This window comes from Arachis hypogaea, chromosome 6 (genome assembly GCF_003086295.3).
Source record: "Arachis hypogaea cultivar Tifrunner chromosome 6, arahy.Tifrunner.gnm2.J5K5, whole genome shotgun sequence".
NCBI lineage: Eukaryota > Viridiplantae > Streptophyta > Magnoliopsida > Fabales > Fabaceae > Arachis > Arachis hypogaea.
This window is the reverse complement of record NC_092041.1, coordinates 38481703-38493110: the sequence shown is the minus strand read 5'-3', so window position 1 is coordinate 38493110 and position 11408 is coordinate 38481703.

Below are 11408 nucleotides of genomic sequence, written 5' to 3'. Positions count from 1 at the left end.
GGGATATGAATTTTACCCACCTGAGGCTCACACAGAGACCATAGAGATTCCATTGGATTTACTTCTGCCATTCATGAGCTCTGATGAGTATTCTTCCTCTAAAGAGGACGAAGATATCACTGAAGAGCAAGTTGCTAAGTACCTTGGAGCAATCATGAAGCTAAATGACAAGTTATTTGGTAATGAGACTTGGGAGGATGAACCCCCTTTGCTCACCAAAGAACTGGATGACTTAACTAGGCAGAGATTACCTCAAAAGAGACAGGACCCTGGGAAGTTCTCAATACCTTGTACCATAAGCACCATGACCTTTGAGAAGGCTCTGTGTGACCTAGGGGGCATAAACCTCATGCCTCTCTCTGTAATGGAGAAGCTAGGGATCTTTGAGGTACAAGCTACAAGAATCTCACTAAAGATGGTAGACAATTCAAGAAAACAAGCTTATGGACTTGTAGAGGATGTTCTGGTAAAGATTGAAAACCATTGCATCCCTGCTGATTTCATAGTCCTAGAGACTGGAAAGTGCATGGATGAATCCATCATCCTTGGCAGACCCTTCCTAGCCACCACAAAGGTTGTGATTGATGTTGACAGAGGAGAATTGATCATTCAAGTGAATGAAGAATCCTTTGTGTTTAAGGCTCAAGGATATCCCTCTGCAACCATAGAGAGGAAGCATGAAGAGCTTCTCTCAAAACAGAGTCAAACAGAGCCCCCACAGTCAAACTCTAAGTTTGTTGTTGGGAGGCCACAACCAACTTCTAAGTTTGGTGTTGAACCCCTATATTCAAACTCTAAGTTTGGTGTTGGGAGGTTCCAACATTGCTCTGAGTGTCTGTGAGGCTCCATGAGAGCCCACTGTCAAGCTATTGACATTAAAGAAGCGCTTGTTGGGAAGCAACCCAATGTTATATTTATCTATTTTCCTTTGTTATTTTATGTTTTCTGTAGGTTGATGATCATGTGAAGTCACAAAATCAATTGAAAAACCAAAAACAGAATGAGAAATAGAAAGAAAAATAGCACACCCTGGAGGAAAACTTGCTGGCATTTAAACGCCAGTGAAGACAGCAAATGGGCGTTTAACTCCCAGTCTGGCACCATTCTGGGTGTTTAACGCCAGAAAGGGGCACCAGACTGGCGTTTAACGCTAGGAATGGGCAAGAAGGTGGCATTAAACGCCAGAAATGGGCACCATCCCGGCGTTTAACGCCAGAATTGGCAGAAGGAGCATTTTTGCTTGCCACTTGGTGCAGGGATGACTTATCCTTGACACCTCAGGATCTGTGGACCCCACAGGATCCCCACCTACCCCACCACTCTCTCTCTTCTTCACCCATTCACCATTCACCAATCACCTCAATACCTCTTCCTAAAAAACCCCTCACCTATCAAATCCCACCATTCTCTTCACCACTCACATCTATCCTTCATAAAACCCCACCTACCTCACCATTCAAATTCAAACTACTTTCCCTCCTAAACCCACCCATACATGACCGAACCCTACCCCTCTCCCCACCCCTATATAAATCCATCTTCACCCCTTCATTTTCACACATCATACACACTACTTCTCTCCCTTGGCCGAAACACAAAGCCCACCTCCATCTCCTCCATTTCTTCTTCTTCTACTCTCTTCTTTCTTCTTTTGCTCGAGGACGAGCAAACCTTCTAAGTTTGGAGTGGTAAAAGCATTTCTTTTTATTTTTCCATAACCATTTATGGCACCTAAGGCCAGAGAAACCTCTAGAAAGAGGAAAGGGAAGGCAAAAGCTTCCACCTCCGAGTCATGGGAGATGGAGAGATTCATCTCAAGGGTGCATCAAGACCACTTCTATGAAGTTGTGGCCATGAAGAAGGTGATCCCCGAGGTCCCTTTCAAACTCAAAAAGAGTGAATATCCGGAGATCCGACATGAGATCCAAAGAAGAGGTTGGGAAGTTCTTACCAACCCCATTCAACAAGTCGGAATCTTAATGGTTCAAGAGTTCTATGCCAATGTATGGATCACCAAGAACCATGATCAAAGTGTGAACCCGGACCCAAAGAATTGGCTTACAATGGTTTGGGGGAAATGCTTAGATTTTAGTCCGGAAAATGTAAGGTTGGCATTCAACTGGCCCATAATGCAAGGAGATGAACACCCTTACACTAGAAGGGTCAACTTTGATCAAAGGTTGGACCAAGTCCTCATAGACATTTGTGAAGAGGGCGCTCAATGGAAGAGAGATTCAAGAGGGAAGCCGGTTCAACTGAGAAAGCATGACCTCAAGCCCGTGGCTAGGGGATGGTTGGAGTTTATCCAACGCTCAATCATTCCCACTAGCAACCGGTCCGAAGTTACTATAGACCGGGCTATCATGATTCATAGCATCATGATTGGAGAGGAAGTAGAAGTTCATGAGGTTATATCCCAAGAACTTTATAAGGTGGCGGACAAGTCCTCTACCTTGGCAAGGTTAGCCTTCCCTCATCTCATTTGTCACCTCTGTTATTCAGTTGGAGTTAACATAGAGGGAGACATCCTCATTGATGAGGACAAGCCCATCACTAAGAAAAGGATGGAGCAAACAAGAGATCCCACTCATCATGAAATCCCTGAGATGCCTCAAGGGATGCACTTTCCTCCACAAAACTATTGGGATCAAATCAACACCTCCCTAGGAGAATTGAATTCCAACATGGGACAACTAAGGGTGGAGCACCAAGAACAATCCATTCTCCTCCATGAAATTAGAGAAGATCAAAGAATCATGAGAGAGGAGCAACAAAGGCAAGGAAGAGATATTGAGGAGCTCAAGCACTCCATAAGATCTTCAAGAGGAAGAACAAGCCACCATCACTAAGGTGGACCCGTTCTTTAATCTCCTTGTTCTTTATTTTCCTGTTTTTCAAATTTTTATGCTTATGTTTATCTATGTTTGTGTCTTAGGATCATTAGTGTCTTAGTGTCTATGCCTTAAAGTTATGAATGTCCTATGAATCCATCACCTTTCTTAAATGAAAAATGTTCTTAATTAAAAAAGAGAAGAATTGCATGAATTTTGAATTTTATAACAGATTATTATTTTGATGTGGTAGCAATACTTTGAGTTCTGAATGTATGCTTGAACAGTGCATATGTATTTTGAATTTGTTGTTCATGAATGTTGGCTCTTGAAAGAATGATGAAAAAAGGAGACATGTTACTGAGGATCTGAAAAATCATAAAAATGATTCTTGAAGCAAGAAAAAGCAGTGAATACAAAAAAAAACGAAAAAAAAAGGAAAAAGAAAAAGAGAAAAAAAATAAATAAATAAAGTCGTGATCCAAGGCAAAAAGTGTGTGCTTAAGAACCCTGGACATCTCTAATTGGGGACTCTAGCAAAGCTGAGTCACAATCTGAAAAGGTTCACCCAATTATGTGTCTGTGGCATGTATGTATCCGGTGGTAATACTTGAAGACAGAGTGGTTTGGGCCACGGCCAAGACTCATAAAGTAGCTGTCTTCAAGAATCATCATACCTAACTAGGAGAATTAATAACATTATCTGCATTCTGAGTTCCTATAGAAGCCAATCATTCTGAATTTCAAAGGATAGAGTGAGATGCCAAAACTGTTCAGAGGCAAAAAGCTAAAAGCCCCGCTCATCTAATTAATACTGATCTTCATAGATGTTTTTGAAATTCATTGCATATTCTCTTCTTTTTATCTTATTTGTTTTTCAGTTGCTTGGGGACAAGCAACAATTTAAGTTTGGTACTGTGATGAGCGGATAATTTATACGCTTTTTGGCATTTTTTTAGTATGTTTTAGTTAGTTTTTATTATATTTTTATTAGTTTTTAGTTAAAATTCACTTTTCTGGACTTTACTATGAGTTTGTGTGTTTTTCTGTGATTTCAGGTATTTTCTGGCTGAAATTGAGGGACCTGAGCAAAAATCTGATTCAGAGGCTGAAAAGGACTGCAGATGCTGTTGGATTCTGACCTCCCTGCACTCGACGTAGATTTTCTGGAGCTACAAAAGCCCAATTAGCACGCTCTTAATTGCGTTGGAAATTAGACATCCTGGGCTTTCCAGAAATGTATAATAGTTCATACTTTTCTCGAGATTTGATGGCCCAAACAGGCATTTCAAGTCAGCTTAAGAATTCTGGCGTTTAACGCTGGAACTGGCACAAGAATGGGAGTTAAACGCCCAAACTGGCACAAAAGCTGGCGTTTAACTCCAAGAAAAGTCTCTACACATAGATGCTTCAATTCCCAGCCCAAGCACACACCAAGTGGGCCCGGAAGTGGATTTTTATGTCATTTACTCATCTTTGTAAACCCTAAGCTACTATTTCTCTACAAATAGGTCCTTTTACTATTGTATTTTCATCTTTGGATCACTTTAGATCTTAGGATCATCTTTGGACGTCTAGTTCTTAGATCATTGGGGGCTGTCCTCTCGGCCATGCCTAGACCTTGTTCTTATGTATTTTCAACGGTGGAGTTTCTACACACCATAGATTAAGGTGTGGAGCTCTGCTGTACCTCGAGTATTAATGCAATTACTATTGTTCTTCTATTCAATTCAGCTCATTCTTGTTCCAAGATATTCATTTTCACTCAAGAACATGATGAATGTGATGATTATGTGATGCTCATCATCATTCGCACTTATGAACGCGTGCCTGACAACCACTCCCGTTCTACAAGCAAACAAGGCTTGAGTGGATATCTCTTGGATTCCTTAATCGGAATCTTCGTGGTATAAGCTAGAATTGATGGTGGCATTCAAGAGAATCCGGAAGGTCTAAACCTTGTCTGTGGTATTCTGAGTAGGATTCAAGGATTGAATGACTGTGACAAGCTTCAAACTCCTGAAGGCTCGGCGTTAGTGACAGACGCAAAAGAATCACTGGATTCTATTCCAACCTGATTGAGAACTGACAGATGATTAGCCGTGCTGTGACAGAGCGCGTTGAACATTTTCACTGATAGGACGGGACTGTAGCCACTGACAACGGTGATGCCCAATATACAGCTTGCCATGGGAAGGAGTAAGAAGGATTGGATGAAGACAGTAGGAAAGCAGAGAGACGGAAGGGACAAAGCATCTCCATACGTTTATCTGAAATTCTCACCAATGAATTACATAAGTATCTCTATCTTTATCTTATGTTTTATTTATCTTTTAATCATTAATCCTCCATAACCATTTGAATCCGCCTGACTGAGATTTACAAGATGACCATAGCTTGCTTCATACCAACAATCTCCGTGGGATCGACCCTTACTCACGTAAGGTTTATTACTTGGACGACCCAGTGCGCTTGCTGGTTAGTTGTGCGAAGTTGTGATAAAGATTTGAGATTGCAATTGAGCGTACCATGTTGATGGCGCCATTGATGGTCATAATTTTGTGCACCAAGTATTAGATAGATGTGTCAGTACAAACCTTGTATTGAATTTCGAAAAATGTCATTTTATGGTTAAACAAGGTATTATGCTGGGACATGTTGTATCTAATACTGGCATTTCTGTATATCCAGCAAAGGTGGATGTTATTTCTGGTTTACCTTACCCCTCTTCTGTGAGGGAAGTCCGTTCGTTCCTTGGACATGCAGGTTTTTACCGAAGATTCATCAAGGACTTCAGTAAGGTAGCACTTCCCCTATCTAGATTACTACAGAAGGATATTGAATTCGAGTTCAGTGAGGATTGTAAACAAGCGTTTGATAAGCTGAAAACTACCCTGACTCAATCTCCAATTGTGAGAGGACCAGACTGGAGCCAGCTATTTGAAATCATGTGCGATGCTTCTAACTATGCAGTAGGAGCGGCGCTGGCTCAGCGTGAAGGTAAGGATCCTTTTGTTATTGCTTATGCGTCTAAAACTTTAGACGCCGCTCAGTCCAATTACACTACTACTGAAAAAGAGCATTAGTGGCAGAACCTTCTTCAACTGCAGTCAAGCCCTCAACAAAAAGAATTAAAAGGATCATAAAGGTTGATGAAAAGGAGAGAGCTTTCCCAGCAAAGGACACTGCACGATTCCCGAATTGCTACTGTGAGCAGATGTTTCCTATTCTGGCAGCTCGGAATTACAACAACGAATACCTTCTCATCCTTCTGCCACGTATTGCCGCCTTTGTTGAGCCGCAAATTGCACAAAGACACTGGGGATTTTTACAGAGACAGCCACGATAGGTCAATCTTTCTTGGGTAATTGGGTTCTACTCCAACTTCCACCTGCCAACCCTGCAGTCTGTCTATATACGTCAGAAGCAAGTCCCTATTATAAAAGAAGCCATTCAGTGAGCCTTAGATCTTCCACCTGCTCCAGAAGGATTGGACGCCTTTTAGAAAGTCGCAATCAAGCGCCAGGCATACACCTTTGACTGGGACGCTGTTCTCAGAGTTATCGCTCAACCTGGCAGCAAATGGATCTTCGGATACCATCGTTCCCATCCTAAGGGAATCTCGGCTTCTGCACTTACCATAGAGGCTCACGTATTGGCACAGATTATGTCTCATTACGTCTTCCCGAGTACTCATGAGTCCTCCTTCACCGCAGACATGGCAGCTCTACTATGGTGCATCCTCACAGACCAGCCTCTTAATTTACCAAGACATATCCGAAATGCTATGGAACATGTGCAGATCGCAGGCAACCTACCTTTCCCCGCCTTGGTCTCTGATCTTATCTCAGCAGCCGGAGTATCCTACAAAGTTGGAGACACCAAAGTCATTCTTCCATGGGATGATCAGTATGTCCCTAACGGGAGATATCTCAGGCCACAAATTGCCACTACCAGCCAGTCCACAGAGGATGCTGCAGCTCCTCCACCATCTACTAGTCAGCTGCTGCACCAAATACTGAAGCGATTGGACCAATAAGAAAAAAAGCAAAGCTCCGAGAGCGCCGGACCACCACCGTTTCAAACACCTCAAGGAGCTACTTACAGGCAATCACAGACCCGATGATGATCCAGGCACTCCGGACTCCACTTCTTTCACCAGCACAGGAAGCCACGACGGTCCCGACTGTGGAGACACTGCCACCAGCCCACCATTGTTCCTGACAGATGGCACCGAGGACGGTGCAAATCCTTAAGTGTGGGGAGGTCGGTCAGTACCTGACTTCCATAGGTAATTTTTCTTCCCTAAACACCAATAAATTAGGATATTTAGTTAGTTTTTCTTTCTTTTGTAGAATAGGATAAATTACATAGTAATAGATTAGTTGCATGCATGTTCTACTTGATTGAAAAGACAATAAGTTTCTTCTAAAACTCTATCTTTGGAACAAAATTTCACTAATTTTAATTAAAACTCTTATGTTAAATTTGCTTGAAGTTGTATTTGGAACATGATTTTTAAAGCTAAAGAACACACAACCTGTGAGAATTGAGCCTTTATGCATGGTTACATTATTTAACCATATTTGTTTTATTCTTGTGTGTTTACTTCTCTATGATTGTAACCTATATTTTGTTCCATCCTATATGTCCAATGTTTAATATATTTATATGCTGCATATGATTGAGGCCATTAATTCTTTAGCTCACTTATCCAAATTAAGCCTACCCTTTCAATTTCCTTTGTTAGCCACTTTGAGCCTTTAAATCCCATTTGTTCTATAGTTTACCACATTACTAGCCTTAAGCGGAAAAATAATTATATACCCCAATTTGAATCTTTGGTTAGCTTAAGATAGAATTGTGTGTGCTAATTAAGTATGGGAAATTGTGGGAACAAAAGATAATAAGGGGATATGTCATGATAATATAATGGGAATTTGGACACCTACTCATGTGAAACTATAAAAAAAATCCATGTGCATTAATAAGCTATGTTTAAAAAAATATTCAATAAATAAATAAGGGGACAAAATTACCCCAATGTTGAGTTAAGAATTCAAAGGTCAATGCATGTATGATAGAATTAAAATAAACAGTTGATATATGAGTATAGATGTTAAAGAGAATTCTGGGTAGCTAGGTACGAACTCCATAGTTATATAAAATATATAGGTTATGTTAGAGTTTGAGTTAATTAAAGATTCAATTTATAAGCTCACTTAACCATATATGTATCCTTACCCTTACCTTGGCCCCGTTACAACCTTGAAAAGACCTCATGATGTTGCATTGGTATATTAAATGTTGTTGATTGATTAGGAAAAGAACAAAATTTAGGGAGCATGATTAGAGAGGGATAGAGTGATTACCCTATACACTGGAAAGATTAGAATATACATACATCATCAATGAGGGTTCAATGCTTAAAATTCTATGTTCCCTGGTTTCATGAGCTACCTTCTTGCATTTTTATATGTTCTTACTATATGAGAATTGAATTAGTGGAGCTTGATTTGTAGTTGTTTTGAAGAGCTTATTTATTCTTGATCAAGTGGACAAGAATCATATAGTTGCATTCACATATATAGGTTGCATTGTATTACATGAGTTTTTACATGTTCCTACTCAATTATTTTATCTCCTTCAACTAAGCACGAGGACATGCTAATGTTTAAATGTGGGGAGGTTGATAAACCACTATTTTATGGTTTATAATGTGTTTAATTGTGTGGTTTTATCATGATCTTTACCCACTTATTCATATAATTAACATGCATTTATATTTCCTTCCTAAAATTATTACATGATTTGAAAACTTACTTCCTAGAGACTTTTAATTAGGTATTTTAATTCTCCTTTATCCCATTCGATGCCGTATCTGTGTGTTAAGTGTTTCAGGCTTTATAGGGCATGAATGAATTGGAGATTGGAAAGGAAGTTTGCAAAACTGGAAGGAATACAAGAAATTAAGGAGATGACCAACGAGAAATGACGCGGCCGCATGGCTCACGCGACCGCGCGAATGAGAGGAAATCGCAGTGACGCGGCCGCATGGCTCACGCGACCGCACGGATTGGAAAAGCATAAGTGACGCGGAGGCATGGACGACACGCCCGCGTGGGAAAGCAAAACGCCGAATGACGCGCCCACATGAATGACGCGACCGCGTGGCGTGCACGATCTGCAGAATTTCAGAAGTCACTGGCAGAGTTTCTGGGCCAGATTTCAATCCAGTTTTCGGCCCAGAAACACAGACTAGAGCCAGGGAACATGTAGAAACAGAGAGAACAATTCATTCCACTTAATTTTTAGTTTTAGATCTGAATTGGCTCCTCCCTTAGGTTTTTATCACTTGACATTCATAATTAGGATTTTTGGAAGATTTTGCTTTTTAGCTTTGAGAAGAGGCCACCTCCGGTACTAGTCATTATACTTTGCTATTTACTTTTTACTTATTCTTCCATATCATTATTCTCTCTAGAGTTGACATTGGATTGTTTTCACAAGTTATTAATATAGAATAATATTTTTATTTAATCCCTTTTCATCTTTTATTTATCATGTCTTCCTTTAATTCTTTTTTATATGTTATGAGTTCTACATTCACAATGAGCGAGTAGTTCCCTACCTTGATGGGGAGTTGATTGAAAGGAACCCTTGAGTTGGGATGCTTGAAAGGATAATTATAATTGGGTTCATTGTTGGAATGCCCTCTATTCATAGACACTAATCCTTTTCAATGAGTGGATTGGGACTTATGAATAGAAACAGCATTCCAACGTGTTTGACTCTCCCTTACCTAGTAAGGGGTAACTAAACAGAGCAACCTTCAATTATCAATCAATCTGGAGAGTATTTCAACAAGAATAGGGCTTCCAACTAATCTACTCCCAGTCAAGGTTTTTATTTAGAATTAATTAAATTCTCTATTTTAATTTCCTGTTTATCAACTCAACCATTTTTGAAAACACCTGATTGATAAAATAGCACATCTCTCTGCAACTCGTTGGGAGACGACCTGGGATTCATACTCCCATTATTTTAATTTTAATCTTTGTGACAACCCTTTTTAAATTGATAAGTGGATTTTCGGCTGGTTAAGGACTGTACTTGCAATGTATTTCTATTAATAATTTCTTAACTTGCCAGTTTCCGCCACGTCAGATATATAATTCAAATTTTGACAATTCTTGAAAATTGTATTTTCTCATAAGATTCAATCGGACAGGACTAGTTTGGATAATGGCATATAATCCAATTTGAGGACTACTTTTGAATCTTATGAGGAACTGAATCAATTTTTGTACTTAACCTCTTTAATTAATTAATTACCAAGAAATTGGCAATTGATTGATCGAAGAGAAATTGAGGAACCAAGAGACAAGAAATCGATTATTTAAGATTTGTCACGAAACAATCTTTGCTTGCTTTAGAATAGAGAAAACAAAGTTTGATTTTTCCAAGGACTTAAACATCTCCGAAACCCTTGCTGTCCCATCATATGTTCTTTTCCTATTCAACAATTACAGCCTTTGAAGCATTAAACCTTTAAGATTCCAGTATTCAAGCTTTCTAGGATTTTCAACAAGATTTTAGTAACCATCAATTCCAAGTTCTATTGATCTAATTAGTTATTTAACTCGATATTTGCGTGTTCAATCATTCAATGTTCGTGAGAACGATATCCACTCACTGTGGTATTACTTAAATGATCCGGTGTACTTGCTGGTATCCGTGAACTTTATTTTTTGCTCATCAATTCTTTTACTGAGTGTTGGGGAGGGTGAGTCATGCATTATGGAAGAAGAGAAGAACGCGTGTTTCTGGGAAGAAAGACGAAAGCTACGTGTGTCTTAGTATGTGTGTGTGTATGTGTGGCTGACTTTAGGATTAGGATTAGAGTAAAATACGTATTAGTAGTGTAACAATTTTTTAAAATCTTTAGGTTAAAACAATGATTTGGGATCGATTATAATACCAAAAAATTATTCTGAAAACATATAAAATTTGATTTATCAACATAATAAATTCAAATAATTATTCCTAATTTAAAATCTAAAATAACTAAATTATCATCTTTTATAAAATATAATTTAGAATTCAAAACATTGATTACTCAAATTAAATTATATAATTTTTATTATTTTTAATTAATAAAATTTTAATTTTAAATATACAAATTATCTCATAAAAATAAATTATATAATTTTAATTAATTTAAATTCTAATTATCATAAATTAATTTAATTAGTTTTAATAAATTAATTTTTAAAATTAAAAAGTTCAAATTAATAAATTATAATTTTTTATTTAAATTTTAAAAAATACGAGTTGTTACATTTTCTATGTTCAATAAATTACGAGGTAAGATCATCTTGATGAATTCCTCTTTTTATTTGTGTGCGCGCGCTCTGTCAGTGCAAGTACCAGCTCTTACACAAACTTGTAAGAAAATTTCAAAAGTTAAGAGTATATTCCATTTCATTAGAAAGCATGTTTGACTTGTTTGGTTAAGGAGTCTGTTTGTGTATATTGTCTCTAAATGTGGTAGCTAGAGCTCATTATCAATGTAGG